The sequence below is a fragment of the Hippopotamus amphibius genome, chromosome 7 (genome assembly GCF_030028045.1).
Source record: "Hippopotamus amphibius kiboko isolate mHipAmp2 chromosome 7, mHipAmp2.hap2, whole genome shotgun sequence".
Taxonomy (NCBI): Eukaryota; Metazoa; Chordata; class Mammalia; order Artiodactyla; family Hippopotamidae; genus Hippopotamus; species Hippopotamus amphibius.
In genome coordinates this window covers 40,545,984-40,572,649 of record NC_080192.1, presented here as the reverse complement: position 1 = coordinate 40,572,649, position 26,666 = coordinate 40,545,984, and the positions used below count along the sequence as shown (strand labels likewise).

The window sequence follows — 26,666 nt, the reverse complement described above, 5'->3', positions numbered from 1 at the left end:
ACCCTAGGCTATGGAGGAGGGGGTGGAATAAGAAAGTCTTCCCTGAAATTCAACATGTACGCTGAACCTTGAGCCTTCAACAGAACAACAAAGAACTTGATGAAAAGAAGCTCTAGTTGCCACTTCTCTGCTGTCAGGAGATATTTCACTCGATGCTGAGTTTCCAGGAGATACAACTGGAAGCCTTGTTATTAGGTATGCTGAATTAACCTAAGCATGATTTGAAGAGAGAGGATTTAAGTGCAAAAGTCGGGTAAGAGTTTTTACCTGGTATTATGAACCATTATGATATTTCTGTATGTCCTTGACTTGAGTTATTTAGTGTGGTTTATTTCTTCAGTTTAAAAATTATATAAATTATAATTCACTTATAGAAGGATGTTTTGTTTCATGGGGGAAATAAAACTGAAAATGTTCTTGGAGTCTGATATCAGTTGTAGGTAAACATTAGTTCATGTTAATAACTTAAATTTCCCATTGATGGTATTGTTTAATAACAGACTAATGAAGATCATAGAGATGGTCTTTAATACCTATTATTAGGTTAGCGATAAGATTAAGAATCAAACTAAAGGTACTGCTAATGATAGGAACAGTTTCCAAACTTTCCACCTGTATTCAAGTGATTTGATCCAATTGAATGAGTACTGAGGATCGAAAATCCTATTTCTCATAAATTTTTAGCCGCTATTCTAAATCTAGGAGAAATTCATCCAAGTAACTCATATTGTTATTAAAATAAGCTGCTCAGCCTTTTGGACTCATCAAAGCACAAATGTTGCACATTGCTGATATATTTTAATGAAGAATGCCTGAGACAACACAGTCTCTTTGAATCAAGTTAATTGTAAAACTTTTCTACTTTTCAGCCAGCTGCTTGCATAATTACCTGTTGGCAAATCTAGCTGTATCAACTCCTTAGAAAATATTGGTCATTCAAACTTAAGAGCTTTCCCCCACCATGTGTATATTGACTTTAAAGAATACTGAAGTAAAATTTCAACTGCTGTTTCTCTGTGAGCCCTTGATTCTTTCAAACTTACCCTGATTTCCATTCTTGTGTTTTCTCCGCTTTGTTGGTGACTCAGTTTGCTACTACCAAAATCTTCCCCACGCTCTTTCTTTTTAAGTAGTTCTTATATAGCTGATTATATGAATGGTGATTGGAGGAGATTATTTAACAGCCACAGAGATTTTAAAATACCTTAAAAAAGAACTCTGAAATTTGGTCCATAATCAGGGCAGACTTTTCCTTTGCCTTAACTTCCTCAACCCTTTTCCACAGATGGTGCATAAGGATATATGACTGGGTGACTGCTGTATCAGATGGCAGTGCACCTTCCATATTTTAAGGCTCCAGGGGCTAGAATCAGAATTTTAGCTGAGCTAGTGTTTATTATTTTTAGGCTACTTCAGTTACATACGACAGAGTAAAATGTGGTCATTTGAACACAAATTGAATTTACTAAAAGGACATCTGGCAGCTCATGTAGCAGAAGGCACAGCTGAAGATCCAGACTTCAAATAAGAAAGGGTCAGAGGTGCTTTGGGATGTGTGTGTCCTATGTTTGGGGATCTAATTTTAGGGGAGATCTAGTTATTGGGTCAGGTCTTCAACTGTATCTAGTGAAAGGTAGGTACTAGTATGGAAATTGTAGTTTTCAAAGTAGTGGTGTTGGTATGATGACCAGAAGAAAGTGGAATGATACAGGAAAGGAAAAACTGTAGCTTTCTGCTCTGGTTTTGGAATTTAACCTCTCTAGTATCCTTGTCTATAAAATAAGACACTACTACTACCTCTCTTAGGTTGGAACAATAGTGAAACTAGAAGCACTAAGAACAGTGTTTAACAAACAGTAAGTACTGTGTGAACACAAAATAGGACTACTTATCTCTGTATATCCATATGTAGATATATATGTGTTATACATAAATGCATTACAGCACTGTATACATATATGTGTATATCTTTATTTTCATGTTTTCAAACACACACACATATGTATATATGTGGGAAGGGTATTGGGAAGAATTCTGGTTTTCTGAATAAAGAAAAAACATAGAAATATCCCCTGAAGTGAGGAATACCAGACAGCCATCCTGTTTTATGGTGTGTGTGTTTTATGGTGTGTGTATATGTATATACACACACCATATATATATATATATATATATAAAATGCATCAGAAATTACTTATGGTGGGTGGAGCAAAGTCTAATGAAGTTCTTCAGTTCAGCTACCACCATCAGTTTAAATATATGGTTTGTGAAATAGGATAGAAAAATTTTAGCAAGTAGGTGTTAGTCCCATTTTTCCACTTGAATGGAATTTGTTTTATCTCAGCATTTAAATCAAATATTGTGATGTCATAAACTAAATTACTGAAGCTGGGAATTTGGGGAAAGTCAGAAAGAGTCACTTCTATGAGCCAGTTCTGTGCCTTCAAAGGGATTAGACTTTTTTTTCATGTTTATACCACAAGGTGTCTACATGAATTGTCTAAAGGTATTCTTTTTATTTTTAACAGTTTTATTGAAGTATAATTTATATTTCATAAGTTCACCCTGTAAGTTTACAGTTTGATACGTTTGAGGAAATATGTGCAATTGTGTAATCATGGCCTCAGTCCAATTTTAGACCACGTCTGTCTTCACCAAAAGTTCCTCTGTGCCCCTCTGCAGTCCATCCTTCTCCCCATCCCTGACCAACTGTTATCCACTATGGGCGCACTGTTTTACATTCCCACTAGCAATTATTGAGAGTTCCAGTTTTTCATAGCCTCAACAAACAGATTTTTCTACTTTTTGATTTTACCCCCTCTAGTGTAAGTAGTAGTACCTTATTGTGGCTTTAATTTGCGTAGAGAGAACACCTTTATTAGTTATGTTAGTTGCAAATATTTTCTTGTGGTCTGTAGCTTATCTTTCCACTTAATGGTGTTCTTTGAAGGGAAAAGTTTTAAGTTTTGCTCAAGTTAAATTTAACAGTTTGTTTCTTGATGGGTCATGCCTTTGGAATAACATGTAAGGAAAATTTGCCTAACTCTGAAGTCAGGACTTTGCTCCGTTTTTTCCTGTTTTCTTCTCCTATTTCTTTTAGGTGGTTTGTAGTTTTAATTCGAATGTATGTTCCATTTTGAGTTTATTTTTGTAAATGGTGTGAGGCTAGAATTTAAATTTATTTTTTCATATAAATATCCAATCATCCCAATGTCATTTAGTGAAAAGGCTTTCCTTTTCCCTTCATGTTGCCTTAGCACATTTATCAAAAATCAGTTGACATAATTAGAGGGTGTGTTTCTGGACTTTCTCTCCTGTTCCATTGGTATTTATGTCTCTTTATGGAAATGGCATACTGTCTTGATGACTGCAGCTTTATATTAACCTCTAAAATCAAGGCATGTACTCTTTCAACTTAAACTTTATTTTTTTCAGAATTGTTTTAACTCTTCTAGGTCTTTTGCCTCTCTATATAAAACTTAGGATTAGCTTGACAATTTCTACAATAATGATTTTGATTGAGATTCTGTTGAATTTGTAGATCAGCTTAGAGAATTGCCATCTTAATCACATTGACTCTTCCAATCCATGAATGTGGCATTGAGGTTTTTTAAAGTTTTTCTCAGCAATGTATTATAGTTTTCAGTTTACAGGTCTTGCACTTATGTTAAATTTATTCCCAAATATTTTATTCTTTTAATGCTATTGTTAAAATTTGTTTTCTATATTATATTTTCAGATATTTTGTTCATATGTCAAATATAGTAGATTTTTATATTTATCTCGTATCCTAAAAAATTGTTACATATTTATTAATTCTACTAGTTTTTCACAGAACCCTTAGGACTTTAAAAAGATATCTCATTCTGGATGTCTCCCAGAAATAGTCCATATGCTACTTGATAGTAGAGACCCATGCCTAGCACAAAATGAATACTTCATACATACTTAATGAATGATAGAATGGATTTTTGCATATATTGCTCCAAAATATTATGCTTTTTCTAACTATAATTAACAGGTACTTTAAATTTATAAAAATGAGACTTTACATAGGTTTGATTGTATATTTACATTTCATTACAATTACATTGCAAATGTTGCATACCTTAGACTCCATTCCTAGGCTGTACAGACAATATGAAAGTAAAACAAAACAAAACACATGATGGCAATAGAAGAGTTGTTTTATCCAAGAGCATTTTGATGAAAAGATTCACTTCTTTTTTTCCAAAAGGATGAATATTTTAAGGTGAATATGTAATCAATAGTAAATGCATTAAGAATGCATTCCTTATGGTCAGGTTTTTATTTCATGAAAGAAAAATGCTTATGCCTTATGTTTATTGCATAATTTGCAATTTATAGCAACAGTGTATCTATTTAATTGTCACTTAAATGTTGTAAATTACACTCCTTAAGAATATATTGAGTACAAATCTTTTTTATTCACTTCAGTTATTTTTTTAACCAGCAATCTGAGTCATTTTAAACATCTCATGTTTTACTAGAAAGATCTTTTTTCCCTAAATAATTTTTGAGTAAAGATTTTTGATGGCATAAAACACAAACACCTGTTTTACCCACAGTATTAATTGATATAATGCGAAACATACATCATCATCTGACTGCTATGTGAGTTGTGTCATAACATACCTCACTTTTCAAGCCAAAGACAGGTTTACAGAGTTTTCAATTTGTCATCTCTGAAACTGCATCAGTTGCTAAATTAAGGACACAAAGAAAAAAGTAAACACATAAACAAAAAGATGCAACATACAAAGTTAACTTTCTCCTCTATAAGTAAGGATTATCCTGCATGTGAAGCAACATTTCTTTCAAGTGTTTGGGGGCGAGCCTGCACTGTGCCTGGGTGTATATCTGTAACTGCACTCAATCGCATGTATGTTTTAATATCACATCTACAGTATCAATATAATCAACATTAGCCCAAGAGCTTTTACCAGATTGGTATCTCTTCTTGTTGTCACGACTTCCCAAACAACCCATCTCTCCTCACCTGTCTTACCTATTTGTTACCATTACTCCCAGAGGCAGCTGTAAGCAATGGGTAAGAGCCAGGACTCCGGACTGTATTATCTAAGTTCACATTGTTAGCTCAGTCACTTATTAGCTATGTAATCATGGGCAGTTTATTTATGTTCTCTGAGACCATGTTTTCAATCTGCAACATGGAGAGAATAGTAGTATCTACCTCCTTGGGTTGCTATGAAATAGATATGTACTTATCACTTTAACCCTGTGTATACATGTGAGTAGATATGTGTGGAGGTGCTATATCTATCTGTTGTATCTATCTGTCTGTCTATCTATCTATCTATCTATCTACATGTACAGATGTGCATATACAGTCACAAATACTTGTGCCTGTGTATCTATGTACATATATATATAGATATATATATGTACATAGAGTTTTGAATAACAGTGACTGGTATATATGATAATAAGTGATCAATATGTTTTAGCTATCCTTATTAAATTTGGCTGAAATGCCCTGGTGTAATATTTCTCAGAGGTGATGATATGTAAACCATTTCTTAGAATTAACCCTTTAGCTTCGCACGAAGTTTGATGAAGATAAAAATGATGAGAAACAAAATCAACCAAATGGATAAACTATGAAATTATTCAGGTTTTGGTGTGTGCCAGTGGTTAAGTACATATATGAATAGTTAATAACAGGTATAATATTTAGAGTCTGGATCCAAATTACTTTGTCAGTATGAATTTAAGAATATGCACATTCTTTTCAATACCCATGGTCATCCTGCTTAACATATGTCAGAGTAATTTTCCATCCCGTACCAAATAATTGTCAGTCAATGAAGAATTAAGTTCTACTTAACACATTCTTGTTTTTTTTTCCCTGGAAGAGTTGGCTTAATATTCAGTAGATCTGTGTCCATTGCCTTCTCACAATGCTTGAGGATATTTTAAAATACTTTTTCTTTTTGACAATTTTAATGTATACTTGCAATTATATTAGAGTAATAGGTAATTTGACAATATCAGTATTAATGACAAATATGATCTAGTGAAAATATTTTAATACTACTCTGCTAAAGTCATAGATGATAATCTCACTTACAGTACTATTATAATTCCTAAGTCATAAATTTCATTGAACTTCAAAAGAAATACTTATTACTCTGTGGATGTTTGTTCAGACTTCTTTGTCAGTTAAGATGTGATATCTTAACTGCCTCTCCACTTATTCATATTTATATAAATTAAAAACAAGAAAACGAAAAGCATACTAAAATCTAGTTAATCTGTGTAGAGTCTTCTCTGATAACGTTATCTTTGTGCACTAAAAATAAATATTGAGTGACAGTTACTGTAAACAAGTTTGCAGTGCTTTGCTGTTCCTAAGAGCTGTGATTTATGTCAGCACTTTTGGAGCAGGGATATTTGACCTTTTGTGGTTGGTTTATGGACCCTTTTGAGAACCTATAAAGGAATCTATTAAAGCCCTTTTCGTCTGAAAAAAGCATGTAGGCACTTGTATGCAAATACAGTTTTGTATATAGTTCCTTTAGGTCACTGGATCCCCTAAGGCTAAATCAAAGACAAATACATAGTGTAATTCTTATTACTTTAGGAAACTCACTTCTAATATTTCTGTGTAAATCAGAGATGATTTATAATCCATAATTTCTTGTATTTAGTCAGCATCACAGAAATTGTATTGCCTTTTCTGTTTTTCACTTTGAGTTCTAAGGACCAAATTATTATAGGCTTTGTGGCACTACTTCATATTATAGTTTTTATGTAAAGATTACAAATTTTTTTAAAGTTACTCTGAAAAAAATGAGCAGTCTCTCTTCATGTTTTTCTTATCGAGACAATATTCTTCTCTGTAAGAAAGTTGTGAGGAAGTCTCCATTATTGGTCAAAAATCCCAGTATCTTGGGAAGGTAAAAACTGTGAAGAGCTTATATATCTTTAAAATATTTTATATTCTGAAATTCAGTTATAAAAATATTGACTGTTAAACATTTGCTGCAGAGCAGGCTTTCTATTTGGCACATTATTGACATCATTTCTTTCATCCTCATAAGAACCCTAGAAGTTGTCTTGGTCTGTTCAGGCTGCTCTAACAAAAACATCATAGACCAGGTGGCTGAAACACGGAAATTTATTTCTCACAGTTCTGGAGGCTGGGGAGTCCAACATGAAGGCACTGGCAGATTGGGCATTTGTTGGAGACAAGCTTCCTGGTTCATACACAGCCATCTTCTTGCCGTGTCCTACACGGAAGAAGGGACAGGATTGCTATCGGAGGTCTCTTTTATAAGGGCAGTAATCCCATTCATGAGGGCTCCACCCTCATGACCTAACCAACTTTCAGTGGTCTTACCTCCTAATACCATCACATTGGAGGTTAGGTTTCAACATATTAATTGGCTAGGGGAATGGGGGTGAGGCTAGGGGACACACAAACATTAACTCTATAGCAGGTATACACGATCATTCCTATTTTACAGTTGAAGTAATTGAGGCTGAGAGAGTTGAAGTATTGGGTTGGCCAAAAAGTGCCTTTGATTTTTTAAGTAAAAATAAAAGACATTTTTTCATTTTTACCAAGAACTTTATTGAACAATGTATTTACCCTTTTGTTCCACTACCTTCTGCCATTTTTCAGGCAACTTCATAATTCCATCTTCCCAAAACTTTTTATCTTTTTGAGTAAAGAACTGTTGTACCATCTTCCAGGGAACTGCAATTTTTTCCATGAAGAGAATTTTGTAAAGACCAAAATAAATAGAAATCCAAAGGTGCAATGTCTGGTGAATACAGCAGATGAATCAGAACTTCCCAGCCAAGGGAAGTTCTTTTGCCTGGTCATCAAAGAAACATGCAGTCTTACATCATCCTGATGGAAGATTATGCGTTTTCTTTTGATTAATTCTGGACACTTTTCATCGAGGGCCTCTTTCATTTGGTCTAATTGGGATCAGTACTTATTGAAATTAATCGTTTGGCTTTCTGGAAGGAGCTCATAATAGAGGACTCCCTTCCAATCCCACCATATACACAATATCACCTTCTTTGGATGAAGACCAGCCTTTGGTGGTGGTTCATTTCACTTGCCCCACGATCTCTTCCATTCCACATTGTTGTACAGTATCCACTTTTTGTCGCCCGTCACAATTTGTTTTAAAAAAAGAACATTTTCATTGTGTTTTTCAGCAGAGAATCACACGTAGAAATATGGTCAAGAAGGTGTTTTTTGCTTAACTTATGTGGAGCCCAAACATCAGTGCGAATCACATAACCAAACTGGTGCAAACGCTTTTCAGCACTGATTTGGATATTTTGAGTATGTCAGCTGTCTCCCGCGTGGTATAACATCAATTGTTCCCAATTATTGTTTCAATTTGATCGCTATCAACTTCAGTTGGTCTACCCGACTGTGGAGCATCGTCCAGTGAGAAACGACCAGCATGAAACTTTGCAAACCACTTTTGACATGTTCGATCAGTCACAGTACCTTCTCCATATACTACACAAATCTTTTTGTACATTTCAGTTGTTTTAACCTTTCTTGAAATAATAAAGCATAATATTCCAAAAAGTCGCTTTTCTTCCATCTTCAGTATTAACATGGCTACACAAAAATTCACCAATTTTGATATCTTTTTTCAAATGCACGCTAATATGACAGCTGTCACATACTATCTAACAGAATTGTTTCAAATGAAGTTAAAGACAACTAAGTGCTCGTAGAGCCATCTTACAGAAAAAAAAGAATGAACCTTTTGGCCCGCACAATAATTTTCCCAGGATTACTCAATCAGTAATTACTTGATTAATAGAGGACAGATGGGGATTCCCTGGCAGTTTGTCTGACTTTCAGCATTTAATTGTAACCATTCCACTGAAAACTAAAATGGTTTGCCTAGAATTACCAAGGGAATGTTGCTTTGATAGTTTCTCAAATTAGAGAAGAAATACACATCATAGGACATCTCAAAATCTTTCCACATTTCATTTGATTTCATTTACTCAGTATTTACCCAGTGCTTAGGGTTAACTATCCTTGCTTGGCAGATAAAACTTGGGGAGCCTATGCAATTATGATTATAATTAGTTTATTGTCCATTCATCAAAATTTAAATACAATTTTATTCCTAGTCTCCTCCGTTTTTACGAAATCCCATATTAAATTCTTTCAGATATATTCATGCAGACAAATCCAGCTCCAGGTGGTTCCAATCAGTTGCATGTTTTGCTTGTTATCCAGAGACTTCTCTCCTGAGTCTTTCAAAACATCCATAAACAATTTCTTTTCAAGTTACTGGCAGAACAGTGGTCCTTGTTTTGTGATTTTAATAACTACTGCTGTTAAACCAAACACATTGTACATAGCAGACAAGGAACAAACACTTGTAGAAGGAATGTGTGAATGAATGAATTTTATAATGCCTAGATTACAAAAAAGATTATTTAAATGAAGGGACAGAGTCATTTAATCTGATGTGTGTTAAATAAGAAGCTGAATTCCTGAATATCATCTATTAGGAAAAAATACTCTACAAGAAAATGATAGTTTTATTTTAATGCATCTTGAGAATGAACTCAAAGATTGTAGAGCAATTGACTTGTGCTAAGTAAGTCTAAATATTCTGCTAAAGGTATTAAGTTGAATGATTTAAATCCTGTTATTTAAAGATATGTATTGTGCTTCTTTGAAGCTTCTATTCTATCTGGATTAAGTATTTTTATTTGATTTAGAATTTTGCTTTGATACTCACATCAGATGGGATAAAATTTGAAATAAATTCTTGTAAGTTTGTTTTGATTTGTTATACTTCTATTGAATATTTTCTATGTGTTGTTTATCATGGTAGATAACAATGGATTTCTTTTGGAAGCAGGCTTGTTTTCTGGGTGTTTCGTATTTAATTCCTTAAAGGAGCCACAAATTTTAAAATAATGGTATCCTATATTGAAGAGTTTATTTTTTATTTTATTTTAAAAAATTTTATTTATTTATTTATTGGTTGCATTGGGTCTTCACTGCTGCACGGGGCTTTCTCTAGCTGTGGAGAGCAGGGGCTACTCTTTGTTGCAGTGTACGGATTCATTGCAATGGCTTCTCTTGTTGCGGAGCATAGGCTTTAGGTGCGCAGGCTTCAATGGCACATGGGCTCAATAGTAGTGGCTCACAGGTTCTAGAGCACAGGCTCAATGTTGTCGCACACGGGCTTAGTTGCTCTGTGGCATGTGGGACCTTCCTGGAGCAGAGATTGAACCCGTGTCCCCTGCATTGGCAGGCGGATTCCTAACCACTGCGCCACCTAGGAAGTCCCTGGAGAGTTTATTAAGCACAGATTATATGAACTAAAATGGAGTTTGTAAATATTATTAATCAGAAATAATGTTACAAATTAATTTTCAGAGTGTGAAGCGTTTTTTTTTTCTCTTTTAGATTCGTCAATGCCATGTCCAAATCCTAAAAATGAATTCCCAATCACAGATAATGTGAAGAGGGGATGCAAGGAATTTTGTGGGAAAGGAGCTACTTACTGGTTTTAGTCATTGTGAAAATGGATTTAAATTTTTTTGACTATTTTGAAGGGTAATAAGAGAAAAGAAGAAAAAAAAACTATGTCTTCTTAGTAAAATATGCTTGTCCTTTGTTCTTCTGATTCTTTTTCTTTTCCCCACTTTTTAAAAACTGTTATATATTTGCACATTAATGACTTGTTGAAATTAGTAGTTATTACTTGTGTTTGCTCATATGTAGTATAATCAAGTATAGTTTGCTATATAAATTCAGGTTTTTTTCAGTGTTTACACCTAATCATTAAATCAAAGATATTAACTTATGGGAGTAGCAGTTTTTTTCCTCATCTTTTGTTTTTTTGTTGAATGATGTGTCCTTCATTTTGGTTAAAAAATATTGACAATGAATTTTGTTTTCACTGTTCATACATACTGGAATTTAAAATTTAGTCTTTTATAGTCAAATTGCATCGCAAGACCTTCATCCTTAGAGTGCTGTATGAATGATTAAACAGAGCTTAAGAACTATAATAGTAATTTCTTATAATTCATTGAAAGGGGTAGCACTAGTAAATACTAGTTATAACTGTTAAGATTTTCTCTTAACATTATACCCAAAGCATAACATACATTTTAAAATTCCTATGTCTACTTTCAAGCATGAAATCTTCCTTGAGCCAGTGAAGTTTTATCTATGTTAGTGAATGTGAATGATGCACTAATTTGTTGAACACACATCCAGGTTAACATTCTGATTCGCAAGTGGCATTAAATTTTTATTCCTGAGTTTTTCTATATTTATTCCTGAGTTTTTCTATGGACTGTTTGATTTCATCCTTTTCTAATATTTCTGTACTTAAAAAAGAAATATGAGAATATAGTTGAAAATTCTTTTCTCATGGAAAGGATTTTCAACACGAAACATTTCATTTCTTAAATTGTAGAATACTTAGAATTATAAAGAGGTTCTGTTTCATATCTACTTTTCTTACTACTATATTATGACCAATGCCTAATGTTCAGATTGTGCCAAAATAACAAGCATTTGGTTTGCCTTTAGAGTGTGAATATAGGTTTTTATTAAAAATATTTACAACTCCCTAAATTCTCATTACCTAATTTTAACTTCCAAATTAATATCCCAAGTCATGAGATGAATCATGATTTCCAAGGGGATCTTAATATACTATTAATAATGTCATAAATTGTGGTGCCATTTAGCTGCCCTGGAGAAGCATAAAATCCCTGTTTCTGCATAAATGTAAAATTGGCAAACAGATTTATGAGCTCTTCTTCATGCAGCTCTGGCTTTGGGCCATTTTCAGCTTCTGTGATGTGGGTCATGTTAACTAAAAAGGTGTTCATGATGGCTGTGGTCTGAATGCATCCCCCCAAATTCATATGTTGAAACTTACCCCTCAAGGTGATAGTACTGAAAGAGGGACCTTGGGAGGTGATTAGGTAATGAGGGTGGAATCCCCATGGATGGGATTAGGAATCTTATAAAGGAAGACCCTAGAAAGATCCCTTACCCCTTCCATCAAGTGAGCATACAAGACATCTGCAACCCAGAAGAGGGTCTTTGCTTGAACATCAGGCAAACTGATCTTGGTCTTCAGCCTCTAGAAGTACAAGAAATACATTTCTGTTATTTTATAAACTACCCAGTCTGTGGTATTTTGTTACAGCAGCCCAAACTGACTAACAGCGGTATTCAGTGGGCTGTCTACACAAGCAACGCTAATAACACCTGCATTTATTTCCTCTAAATTCCACGTTCTGAATGCTGCCCAAGTGTTCTTTGAAAGATATCACTAATGATCAACTACCAAAAGCAGATATGTTCAAATTATATTCAAATGTGGAATGTAGGGTGTTTTTAACCTTTTACATCCATTTATATCCATGCATTCACTCAAGTAGTATTTATTGAGCATGCACTATATGTCCTTGGCAGTGTGCTTGATAGCAAGGATGTATTGTTGACCAAGTCAAACTGGGCTTTGTCTTCATAGAGCTTAAACTTGAGAGTGGAAGACAAATGAATGTCAAATGCATTTCAGTTGTAATAAGTGCTACAAGAGAAGAACAGGTGTCATGAGCATATTTAACAGCAGGACTTGAATTTGATGGGTGGTCAAAGAAAGCATTCCTAAAGGAAGTAGATCTTTAGATTGGGACCGAAAGGATAGAGAATAGAAGTGCCTTTCAGGCAAAGAGGGGGTGTATGCATGAAATCCTTGAGATGTGCAAGTCTTATTTACATATATTAAATTATTCATGCCACAAGCCAAGAGGTGAAGAAAAATGTAATATTTACCTATTTTATCATTATTTTGGTTTTCTTTGTGTTTATTTGATCACGTCAGTCCGAGTTCAGCCAGCAAAACAGAAATAGGAGGAAATATGTATTGGGATTTATTATGAGCAATTGGCTCACACAGTGTGGGGACAAGCTAGACAAGTCCATTGGTACATCCAGAGGGCAAGCTTGTACTGTTGGCAGGAGCTAAAGCTGCTGTCCAAGCGCAGAATTTCCTTCAGCTCTGCTTTGAAGACCTGTCAACTGAAAGGCCCGCCCAGGATGCCTAGGATAGCGCCCCTTACTTACAGTTTACTGATTATGGATTTTAATCATAACCACAAAATAACTTCACAGCAGCACATAGGTTAGTGCTTGATGGAATTACTGGAAATTCTAGCCTAGCCAAGTTGACACATAAAACTGACCATCACACCAATACAATTTAAATTTGTCCAACGTGAACATTTAAACAGTCTTTATAGGTTAACCTCAGCCTCTCATTTAGATAAAAATGTGCTCCTTGAACTACCTCCCTTGCAACCCACTTCCCTCTCTATGATGGCGTCCAGGTGTCTGAGAGTGAGAGTTTTCTGAAAGTTGTGCCTTATGAGACCTGGGGTCACGGGTGGGGTGAGGGGCTCCCTCCCAGGCTGGTCCTTGTGTGTGTGTGTGTGTGTGTGTGATTACACTAGCTAGTGTTTGTACCCTCCAGGTTTCTGTCCTTGATCTACCTGGTTGACACATGATCTTCTGTTTGTACTTTGGTCTTGGCCAGTGTTTCTAGACACTCCCCTCAGTGGCTAGTCATGTAGACGTCTAAACCTCTCTTTTATCCTCCGCTTGGCTCCTGGCCTGGGAGTTTTCACAGCTCCTTACTCACCAAGAGGGCCTAGTGGTAAACCCACTGGTTCTCAACACGTCATCAACCTGATACAGGAAGCAGCTTCTGAATGCTAGCTTTAATGTTATCCTCTGCCTGACAGGACTCCACCACCTTGTTATCTCAGCTGCCTGGCTTAACAAAGAGGACCCAACAAGGTGGCATCTTCCCGGGCCTCTTTCAGGAAAATGATACACTGTTTTCAGTGCTTGCCCTGCAGAACCAACAAGCATGCCTTATATTGGTTTTTATTTTTATTTTTTCCTTCCTATAATCCCCCATGATTAGAAGGAAGGTGGGCTTTCTTTTCTTTTTGCAGAACTCTTGTGTGGCTTGCAAACCGGACACTTTAATGTCTTTTGAAAGGCAGAGTGTAAGTATCAATCATGTTGTCCTTCACTGGGCACAGATTGAGGAGAAAGGACTTTTTTTTTGCTTCTGCTGGTAAACTGTTCATTAGGGAAAGTTAAGGGCTTAGGGGTGGGATGAGGGGTAGGGCTGGGGAAGTGAGGAGTGCACACTGTAAGCTTCACTTAGAGCCCCAGAATTTAAATGTCAACTCTAGATAGAAATGATACTTAGATTTTAAAATAGCTTCTTTACCGTCATAAAAACTCTGAAACCAGCACCAATGGAACATGAAGTGTTTCTACCAGTGGTGCGGATGGATTCCTAATGATCCACTTATCTTTTGTTAATCCACCCCCACATTTAACCAGAGGCATTTTCAGCGTAAGTTATTGAGGAGAGGGGTTCAGTTGAAGGCTAAGAAGGAAGTTTATTTATTTAACAAATATTATTGAGTGTATCTAGGCACAGCCCATAATATGAATTCCAAATCTTCGTTTATAATTGGCTAATTAACCATTACAAAGACTTATTCTTTGAAGAATATATTTTAGGCAGATTTTTAAAAGAAAGAGGTGTCACACATTTTGTGATCTGATAGAGCAGAGGTGGGGTTGACTCTTGGTGCACTTAGAAGAGCCCACACTTGGTTTTATGCTCTGCTGTAGCCATCAACATTCTTTATCATTTTTGAACAAGGGTCCTCACGTTTTTATTTTGTGCTGCACCCAGCAAATTGTGTAGCCAGACAGGAACAAGGGAATTGCCTTCTAATCCTGATTTCTCTTACTCGCTCTCAGGCAAGTTACCTAGCTGCTCTAAACCTCACTGTCTCATCTGTAAAATGGGGCTATGCCAATGCCTACCTAGGCTTGCTGAGTAGATAAATGAGATGTGTGCATGGAGTAATTAGAGCATCACTCAGCAATTAGCAAGCATGCTGTAAACCTTGGCAATTGCTGCTGCTGCTGTTACTAATACATAAATGAATGTGTACTGGAGCCAAACTATTTTTTAGGCCTGAACAACCTACTAAAGTAGTGAATAAATTTCACTGTTCTAAAATAATAATGATATAAACTAATTTTTTAAAATTCTAGGATATTACGCTAACACTGCCAAACTCTATTTTCTAGTCACTGGTTAGTTTTCTTACAGCAAGTAGACAGGTGGTGGTGGTTGTTTCCTCACAAATTTAAATTAAATTTGGAGTATTTTGTTTTTTATAACTTTAAGATTGCTAAATTGCATGATTTTCTAAAGGAGAAGTAGTAGGCTCAGATTTTATGCCTTATTAGCTTTGGTTTGCTGTTAGGTATTTGACAATTTACCTTCTGTTTTAAGTACTTAATATTTGATATGGATTTATAAATAAAGTACATATAAACTCCAATAAATAGAAAAGGATGAAGCTGGTGGGCAAGTGGGAGGGTGGATTAGGAGGAAGCAGTAGACATTATACAGTTATGTTGCATTTTTAAAATGTATAATCAACCTTATTTGAGAAAGGATTGGAAGCAGAATGCCTCAGATATTCAGCATGCCAGGGGAGTGGATAAATGAACTTTTCTCATAACTGACGTTTAAATGCTTAACCTTGTAATGTTTGCTTTAACGTATTTTAATGGAAATTATCATTTCTGTGGAAATCTTAAGTATTGCAGGTATTTGATTCAGCAAATAGAATGTACTAAGCAATGTTTCTTTTATTAATAACTCAAGGTCATCACTATATGAATATCATGCTTTAACTGTTTTCTCTTTGGGGACGATAAAGGGGCATAGGAATTCCTTACTTCTTCAAGGAAGCTCCCCAAGCTTCTGCAGAATGCTAGCTGGTACCTACTTGTTTCATTTGTTGGCATTTGTTGGTTTTCTAATAACTGTTTAATTGACGTGAGTAGGTCTGTTTCTGTGGCTTCCACCTTTCTCAGGATTTTTTAATAATTTGATTCTGGTCAGTCTCTTTATGTGGTTCGAATTAAGAGATCAGTACCTCAGCCATCTTATACCATATGGTACACTAAGAAGGAAAGAAATCTAGTCCCAGAGAGATCAGAAGTAGACAGAAGGACAGAGAGGAAAGAGAGAAGAGATGAAGAGAATGTGCCCAGATTCCCGAAGGCTTTCTGGCTTCTGTTTCTAGAACCTGGTGAGGTCCTGCTTCCTTTGAGATTCTTTATGTATCTCACTATCTCTTAAGTAATTCTAAAACTTTAAAAACAAAACAAAAACAGTTTGCATTTGCATTCTTTTACTTGTGAACAAAGGCATCTTAAATATGATTGTATCTATATTAGACTTCCGAGCAGTTACTATTCAATGTTTCTTTTCACTTAAATATAATACAATATATTGTTGTACAAAGTATTGATTTTCATTAGTGATAATGCACTCATTCATTTAACAAACATTTTTCAATATTTACCATGCATGCACAAAACACTCATCCCTGACGCTATTATGTTCAGAAAGATAAAAAACATCCTCAGATCCTACCATCATGAAATTTGCAACGTGTTGGAGACAGATGTGTACAGAAAAAAACTGTAACATCGTAAGTACCAGGTGCTAAAGTAGTGGTAGGAAAAATTACTTAAAACACAGAGGAGGGAGTGAATAACTTTTCTGAGAGTATCAGAGATGACTTCATAGAAGACCCAGGCGATCAGGAGGAATAGGAGCTCAGCAGCTGGAGAAGGTGGATCATTTCATTCCAGATAGTGGGCACATTTATGTTAACTCATTTGAATTTGCAGTTCACTAGCTCTGGCTCTTTTTCTTTGTTTCTAATCCTAATTCAGGACTTTATATTTAGCTCTTAAATTTCGGGTACAACTGAGGTTGTGCGTTTGAATATCATAATTGTCCAAGTAAGAGATGATGAAGGCCTCTACCCTAATGGAGATTCTGGGGAAACCATGAGGGGTAGGATGATATTAGGAAGAGGCTTGATAGGTCTTGAATGGAGATGATTAGATGAATGAGAGGTTGAGTCTTGAGGAGCACTTACAAATGAATGGGTAGAGTTTGATGGCATTTCCTAAGATAGAGTGTATACAAGGTGGTGAACAGGACGATGCATTCTTTTCAGGCCCTGCTGAGTTTGTTTCACTTGTAGGAGGGAAGTATTTGAGTCTGGGTCTCAGGAGAGAGACTTAACAGTTAAAAAAAATGCAAGAGTTATCCATTTTTAAGTGATAGTTGATTCCAGGGTTGTGAAAGAGACCACACACCAGAGGGGTACAGCGTGAGAAATGAAAGCTAGAGATGAGGCGCTGAGGAACACCAACCAGTGGAGGAAGAGGAGGAACGGCTGGGAAGAGAGAGAAGCAGCAGCCTGTGAGGTGTGAAGGAAGCCAGAAAAGACAGTGTCGGAAAAGACACTGAAGAGGTTATCTTTGAGAAGGAAAGAATGGTCAGCAGTGTCAACTGACACTGAAAAGTCCAGTAGGATAAGGAGTGGTATACACTCAGTAGCTTTGATAACTCAGAGGCAGTGGCTGACTTGAACACCAAACTATCAGTGGATCGGTGGGAAGAAGGCCAGGTTACAGCAGATGGAGAAGTAATGGGCAGTGTGGAGGCGACCATCCTGTGTCAGTCCTTCAGAAACTGAGCTGAGAATGCGAAGAGACGATTTATAGACACAGGAGGGTGCATGGGTGAAGGGAAAGGTTTTTAGCAATAGAGATTGCAATACTATCACAGCTGAAGGAGGAAAGAAGCCAGGAGTTTCAGCGGAAACGGATGATTAACTGATGGAGGGAGAGAGAGAGAAAATAACAGGTTCTAGAGCTACAGTGTCTGGATTCAGTTCAGATAAAAGTTTAGGACAGATATTTTTATGTCAGTGCGGAGGGATGCAGCAGGGATGAGGGTGGGGAATAGAGATGTACTCCTTTCCCACCCAGTGGTGGTATTTCCCTCCATGTGGAAAGAATACCTTTTGCCCACTACTCCCCTGAGGGTGGCATCATTTACTTAATTTGTGAATTTGGACAAGTTGGGTGTTCATAGCCTACTCTTTCTCTTTCCTTCCTGTTGTGAATTCTCCTCTGTTTCTTATTGCTATGACTGGGTTGGTAAGAGTGCTTAGTTTTGGTTTTCAATATTAGAAGCTTTATTTAACTCTCATACTTTGAGTCATTGTCTCCAATATTATCTTCAACAATAAGAAAGATGATATTTTGGACTTCGTTGCTTTTTGTCTTCTTTCTCAGCTCAGTATTCAGCCAGGGAAGAGGCATCTTTTCTTCTTGGTGCCCCTTATTGATTTTCAGCAAACTTTTCTTCTAAGATATGTGGAAAATGGTTGATAATAGAAGATAAAATCTCTCTGTATGTATGCAAATAGAAAGTCAAGAGCATCTTGACCCCTTGCCTTCAGGTAGGAGATAAGAGCAAGTGCCAGGAGAAGGGGTCTGGAACAGTGTAGAATCTGAAGAGTCAAATGTGGACACACAGAAAAAGTACCTACTGGTATTTTTCTTCTAGTGGAGGCAAGAATTTATTCAAATAGTTTTCCATTTTATTTTTTTATCAGAGTTGACTAAGATTATAAGATACAAATTTTTTGTCACATTCTTAGACTTCTGGCACTGGAATTTTATCTTTCACTTTTTCTAAAGTTGTTGTTACATAGCTAAATATATTCAGTAGTCTTATCTTTATTGTTATTACCTCCAAGATGGCTTGATCACTTCTCTCTGGCAAGCACTTTATCCTCAATATCTTTTAATTTTGGAAATATTTCAGTCCACACAGTGGTTCCCCAACTTATTTCATCTCCCTTCAGAGCAATGAAATTGAAAGCCTAGGTAAAGTAACATTTAATTCAGTAAAACACACTTTGGATGATGTTTTGGTGAAAGGCCGGTAACAGTTATTTATGTTGGTGATGTCAAATCTGTCAAACCTTTAGTGAATAGGAATTCTGGCCCAGGAAGTCTTTGGCATTCCTTTCTTGTCCTGTGCATGAGAGGAAAAAGGACCAAAGCAAAAGGACAGTAGCCAGTGGGTATTTTCAGTAAGACGAAGGCTTATTTTATTACAGAAATGTCTCTTTTAAAATTTTAATTTCAAAGAGCATCTTGCCTGGGTTGAAACACCTGCATGTGAGTGGCATTTGTAGTTGAGAAGATGTAAGAACTAACAGTGTAACATGTTAAATAATCAACCTTTTGTCCTCAATAGGTTCTGACACAAGGTGTTCTGTTCAATTGAATGTTTTCTTTTTTGCTGGTATAATTTCAAACAGTAAGATTCACAGATCCTAAGTGTAGTTTGATGAGTTTTGATAAGTGTATGAATCGAAACCCCAATTAGGATACATAACATTGCCATTTTTCCAATTTATCCCTCTCTCTCCCAGAGGCAGTGGCTCCTCTGATTTCTTGTTTCATAGAATGATTTTGTTTGTTCTTGAACACTGCAACAATGGGTTATACAGTAGATATGTTTTTGTGTCTGGGTTTTCCTAAGCATAAAGTTTTTGAGATTCATCCATTTACCCTGCATCAGAAATTCATTCTTTATTATTGCTGAATAGTGTTCCATTGTATGAATATGTTACAGTTACATGTTCTTTTTCCTGTTGATGGATACCTGGGTTGTTTACAGTTTTAGGTTATTATGAATAAGATTACCATGAATATTTGTATGTAATATTTTGGGAGACATGTTTTTATTTACTTTGGGTAAGTACATTGGAGTGGAATTAATGGGTCATAAGGTAGCTATATTTATAATTTTACAAGAAACTGCCTCATGATTTTCCACAGATATGGAGCAGTTTTATACTTCCACCAGTAATATCTGAATGGTGCCATTGCTCTGAATTCTCTCCCACATTAAATGCTATCACACTTTAACTGTAGCTCTTCTAATGAGTGTGAAGTGATATCTCCTTGTGGTTTTAATTTGCATTTATTTCCCTGATGGTTATGGTGAACATTTTTCATGTATTCGTTGGCATTCCAACATACCTTTCCGAAGTGTCAAGTCTTTCGCCCCTTTTAACTGGCTTGTTTGATCATCACATTAGTATTTATTTCTAGGTACTATTTAGATCATCTGGATACAAGTATATGATTTATGTACTGCAAATATTTTCTTATTTTGTGGTTTGCCTTCTTACTTTCTTAATGGTGTATTTCAATGAGCAGAAGTTTTAAGTCTGATGAAATCAGATTTGTTATTTCTTTTATGGTTCATTCTTTTTTTGTTCTGTTTAAAAAATCTTTTCGTAATTGATCACAAAGATAATTTGCTATGTTTTTTTCAATGAGCTTTATAGTATGGTTTTTTACATTTAGATTTGTAATCCAGACCTGATTAACTCAGTTAACTTTTGCATGTGGCCTGAGGTGTGAATCAAGGTTCAGTTTCTTCCATTCAGCTGTATATTTACTCTAGCAGAATATGTTGGGAAGCTTTTTCCTTTCCCCACTGAATGCTATTAACACCTTTGTCAAAAGTCATTTGGGTCATGTACAGACTCTCTGTTCCATTGAGCTTTTCGTCTTTACGTCAGCATGAGACTGTTATGATTATCTTAGCATTAAAGTACATCTTAAAATCAGATAATGTTAATCCTCTAACATCAGTATTCCTTTACAAGATTCTGAAGCTAGAATTCTCAATTAGAATTACTTTGTACTTATGTAGCCTATTCTTCCTCTGCTCTAATTGAAAAAATGACTATTTTATGAATGGGTTATTGAAGAATTCCAATATGTAAATATGCATACATCTTTTCACTGTGCTTCCTAGAAGCAATGTGTGACATGCCATGAAATTTATCAGGTGTCTGAGCAATTCTTTAGTGCAGTGAAACGTTTCCTGGCAAGTGTGCCATCTGCTGATCAGTGTTTCCAACTGCATTATAAGATGATGAACTCTTAACTTCCTTTCTTTGTTCATTATGTGCCTTCAGTGACAGGCTATCTAGCCCAATCGTTAACGTACTCCTAACACACACACACACACACGCACTCACGCACGCACGCACGCATTGTTTCTATGTCTCATTTCTGTCTTGGCTTCCTATCCACTTTTATCCTTTCCACCCAATTGCCAAATTAAACATTTTTTCCCTTCCCAAGACCCTTTTGGGAAGGCCCTGAAGATTCAGATCTCTACTCTGAGTAAGCCTCAGAGAACTCTTAAAAATGGCTTTTTGTCAGGTCATTGCCAGTGTGTTTCAAATCTCATTAAAGATAATTAGTTTCAGTGTGTTTTAAGCTACTCTATTCAGTCTCTAAGCCTACTAGGGAGTAGGAGCCATTAACAACTTTAAAAATTGTTTATATACATAATAATTTTGAAATAGAAAAATTTAGATACATTGAATTTATTTTGCTCCCCTATACTCATGTCATTTAGGGTGCTTAAGAAACTTGAGAAAACTTTAAGAATGTTTACTATAGGCATGGAGCTATTACTTGTTAGTAGGGTTGCCAACTAAACACAGTGTCCAGTTTTTGAAATTCAGTATTTAATTGGAGAGAGATTGATTAAGCTATCTACATATGGGATCACTCTTCCTCCTCTTTCAGTCCTGATATATGATTATCCAGAGCCTACCGTAGAGACTAAGCTTAGCCATAGTGATTATTAATGGTTTGTTTTTTTGTTTTTTGTTTTTGCATTAAAATCAGAGAATTTGTTCTAAAGTGGGTTTTGTGGTTTGGCTCTTTTTAGTAAAACGTGTTTTATACCATATATATATACATATATATACACACACACACACATATACATATATATATGTAATAATTGAATTACTAGACTTTTTCTAAGTCCATTTTAAGCCTCAAAATCAATGAGTCCACACATAGCATCTATGAGTGCTGAGTACTTTGCATGTATTATTTCATTTCATTAATATCCCCATTTATAGATGATTACACTGTAACATATCCCAAGTACATGGTGAAGTGAAACCAGTATTTTAACCAGGTTCATATAACTTTATAAAAAGCTCTTAATACACATTAATACACATTACTCCCTATTTCTCTATTTCAGACACTCTCTTAAAATAACTGTCCGTAAAAGGTTCAATGAAGTTTTCAGATTTCAGATCTTTTCTAATTAGGATTTATGTTGTAATATTCAAACACAGAGTTATAGGAGAATTAAAAAAAAAAGAAACAAAATTTTAATAGTGTGTACATGTCTAAAACGCAATACTGCCTCTTAGTGGGGTCTCTTTTCCATAACAACCTTTGTATCTTCACTATCTCATCAGCCATAGTGCATCTTGTACTAACTAAAATCCATAATTTCCTGCGTATGCACATTTCAGTCTGGTTACAAAATTTTCTTTTTGTTTCTTTCCAGTTTTATTGAGATATAATTGACCTTAACATTGTGTAAGTTTAACATATACAACATGATTCAACATGTATACAAGATTTAGTTTTTCTTTTAACATTTTCTGAGTCTTATCTCTGGTCAACCCAGTCCTCTAATTTTATGCTTCCAGGCTGGAAGAACATGAGCAGTTGATGTGCAGTGTTCTCTCTCTCTTTCTCTCTTTTTTTTTCCTATGACAGATAATCAATTACAAAAACAGAAAGAAGTGGCCTGGTGCATTTTATTATCTTAGGTCTGCTATTTGATTCTTATTAGGGATGTTCTTCATTATTTGGACACAGTATGTGTTCACATATGAGAAAGTGTGTGTGTGTGTTTGTGTGTATGAGAACATGTGGAAGAAAGCTCTGTAGAGCTCATATTTATCAGCGAGTCCTTAAGTGTCCACTTTATCCTTCCATTTCTGGGTTCATACGAAACTCACTTCCGAAAATCCAAGATCTAAAAACACCTCAAATGTCTGAATCTGCAGACAATCCAGAGTTGGGAAATAGACCCAGGAAATAGACCCAGGAAATGCCTAGAGATAATGAAAGAGACTTAATTAATCAAGCTTGTATCTGCCAGAGTTTTAAATGGACTATTTATTTGCCCAGTAACAGGCCAAGTATGAGCAAAAAAGAACAGCATATGGAAGCATTCTAGCATAACAAAAAAGGAAAAATCATGAGAAAGACTGGATTCTCAGTCTCTATCACTGAATGGTAATATGAATTTAGGTGGGTCCCATAAGCTCTCTCTATTAAAGAGATGATAATAGCTTTCTTAATTATAAGCTACTTGAGGATCAGGACAGAGTCTTCTTATACATCAACTTATTGCATAATAACAACTCTTAAAAAACATCAGTATGTCATATAGTGTTTTAACCTTTCGAACTGAGTATTCCTGCAAAATTATTTTTATAAAAAAGTGTACTGTAGTCCACATCTTACTTTTTCATTGTATCTTCATAAGGATAGCATTTTTAGTGTATCATAAATACTGATTTTACATAAAACTGTTATATCACACTTTTATTTATATTCCATGGAATATAAATATCATAGCAAATTGAAACCCACTGATACCCATCTAAATAGTATGTGTACAAGCTCAATTTTAAGAGATGGAAATATTTAAGTTGTTATATTTTCTTCTTGAAATTTTCCTTCCAGTTCACTTCTCCCACATAATTATTGTTGGCCCACAAAGTTCAAAACAACATTAAAATATTTAAAGTTTTTATGATTGCTAAAAATTTGTATGAAACGCCTCAGTTAGATTGAGAGATGGTGCAAATGGTGTTTGATGAAGGAACATCCAGGCTCTTCCTCCTGAAGACCCTTCCTGACCCCCTGGATTAGGTTAGACCTGCGTACTGTATGTGCTGACTGTACCCTGTGCTATTTCTTTCTTAATACTGATTACTTTTTTATTGTCTCCTTTCCTCACTAGACTGTAGGTACCATGAGGATAAGGACCTTGTTATCTTGTTCACTGTTTCATCTCTAAGGACTGGTCAAGTGACAAGATAAAAGTAGATACATAATGAATATTTGTTCAGTTGAATTTTATTGAGGAATCAGTAAGTGAAGGAGACAGAGTTAGAGCCTACAGAAATGTAACTAGGAGAGTGAAGTATTGCAAAAACCAGTGTTCAAAGAAAGCACAGTTATTACAAGAAATGATTTATTGCAAATGCAAGATTTTGGAGAATGAAGTTTCAGTAGAAGGAGGTTAATGTAAGTTAGATTGTAGAGAATACTAAAGACTGATGGGTAATGAAGAAGGAGAGGCAGTAAAAGAAAAGAGAAATTCCATGAAATTGAGATATATGAGCGTAGGGGCAAGGAAGTGTACAGCTGAGTGCTCTGAGCGGTGTGCTCCGTGATCAATAAGAGGTGAATGAAAGGACTTCTAAGATATTATAAGAAGCCAACTGAAACTGGAAAATCTCAATTATCAGTGGGCCAAATTTACATAGTTCCATAACTTTCTCTGGAAGGGCTCAGCTGAAACCAAGATAATAGGGAAGTTCAGAATTTAAGACTGGAATAGCAGAAGGGTTAAGGTGGCAGACGGGTTGAGCGCATTCTTAAAGACCTTATCAGTAGGAATATGGAAGATCTCAATACACTGAACAGACTATTTCCAAGTATTAACAAGTCTAAAAAAGATAACATTTCCCACTGAAACTGCTGCTGCTTTTCCAAGCAAAATATGTTATTCTCATGTCTTGAACATCTGCTGCCAGGAAAAAGAAAAAAGTCTCAGAAAGCTCAACATTATATACTAGTGTTCAAGCCAAAGCAATGCTAAAATCACTGAATGAATCAAGATGAACTCATCCAAGATTCCATTTTAGAACTTATCTAATCTTCTACCAATGGTTGAAGTACAATGAAAATTGTAAACTAAAAATATCAACCTCTTTTGATGCCATAGACTATCTAGTCTGAGATGTGTAACCAATACACGGGAGCCCAAATTTCTCTAGACAGTGGCTTTTATGTTAGATGTTTCAGGAAGGTGGGTTAAGATGTCTGTGACCTCAAACTTTTAAGGGACTAGCAGATGGTGGTTACCTTAGCAACTGTATCGGTGTACTATACTTAGATGTTTTTCTCTGCGAGCCGATTGTAGAAACACTATCCTAGTGTTTAGATGCAATAAAAAGGAAAAATGAATAGGAACCTAAACTGAGGTAAGGGTTTATCATAAAGGTAACATTTCCAAATGACCATAGCTAAAGTAGAGCTTCATTTTTAGTTATTTTTATTTAAGGTAATAATTAAAATGGGGAGTCAACATTTTAAGTAATGCATCTTTTTTTATTACTAAAATTTTATGATACAGTGGAATATTTCAGTAGTTTTAGGAATCATAGTAGGACTGGTTATCACCAAGTCAGCTGTTAGATTTGTGAGTGCTAAATATTAGTTGCAGTCTCCATCTCCAAGAATGGTGATCATATCAAGAATAAATACGATTAGAAGTAGGGTTTTGTTTTTTTTTGCCATTTGCCATCCTGAAATGAAATTGAATAATCACTGACATGGAGCTGTTTTCTCCTGCTCAGATAAGTGGTTCTCATACTTCAGGGTATGTTAACATTCAGCTTTATCAGGTGTTTCAGGAGCCACTTGTATCAGAATAATTTATGCTACTTGGTAAAATGCAGATTTTCAGGTCCCTTTCTCAAGCACTCTGAATCAGTGGGGCTGAATATTTTTTAGTTTCACAAGTTATTCTGATGCAGATGGTTCCTAGACACCACTTGAGAAACACCCTGTCTCAGTTTGATGCCCCAGGGAAGTCTTGGGTCACTTTGACAAATGAGAGACTCCAAAGGAGGCAGATAAATTTAGTGTTGCTGTATGAGGCTGGGAACATAAAAGCACTGCTAAAATGTCTAGAAAATCCATTCTTATAAAGGATAATGTTTAGTTACCATTTCTAACAAGGTAATTAAAATCCAATAAACCTTTAAATGTTTTATACTTTGTAAACATCATTCTAATATAAATACATTTTAAATTCCTGAAACTTACATTTTTAATTTTTTTTCTATTGCCAAAGGCATTCTTATCTCATCTCTGCTTTATATGGGGCAGTATGGTGGATTGGAAAGAGCCTGGGTTATGCAGCCAGACGGCTATGCATTCCATTCTCAACTCTGTCATATACCAGAAGGATATTAGGCAAGTTATTTACCTTTCTAAAGCCTTCGTTTTCTCCTTTGTTAAAGTAGGGGTTATCTTAATTACAATCCTGGATGGTTGTGAATAATAAATAATAAAATATATGTGTGATGCCTAGAGTAATATTCACTCACAGATTGCTCTCTTTTCCTCCCTTCCTCATATAAAAAGGAGCACTTATTCAGTGTGAATGATTTTCTGAGTTTATGTTTCAGTAGTTCAGGTTGCTAAAATTAAAGTCAAACTCTTAAACTACATCTACATGCTAGCAATAAATTATGTTCTAAATTTGTTTTCTTTCATATAGTGTTTCAATTATATCCTTTATTTTCCTTACATTAATCTTCCAGTTCTGAGTCAAACTAAATAACATTATTTTTATATTAATAATATGATTATTAAAAATAAAGATTCTAGATGAAATAATATTGGAAAAATATTATTGAATCACAATTATATTACAGACAAGAAATAGACAATATTTCAGGAAGCTAAGGTAGAATCAATCCATTACTCTTATTTTCCTAGCACC

General features: G+C 35.3%; 1 protein-coding gene and 1 long non-coding RNA gene across 4 annotated transcripts in view; one reads left to right on the top strand and one right to left on the bottom strand.

Moving 5' to 3' along the window:
* NAV3 (neuron navigator 3) overlaps positions 1–26,666 on the top strand; it is an 826,584-nt gene that overhangs the window by 330,974 nt on the left and 468,944 nt on the right. The gene's annotated exons all lie outside the window — the stretch shown is intronic.
* The window catches only part of LOC130856482 (uncharacterized), a 45,714-nt gene continuing 26,215 nt past the window's right edge, over positions 7,168–26,666 (bottom strand). Inside the window, exons 3-4 of the long non-coding RNA XR_009054590.1 lie at positions 12,069–12,158; positions 7,168–7,274 (exon numbers count right to left, since the gene is read on the bottom strand). This is a non-coding gene — a long non-coding RNA (uncharacterized LOC130856482). The remainder of the gene's footprint in view (positions 7,275–12,068; positions 12,159–26,666) is intronic.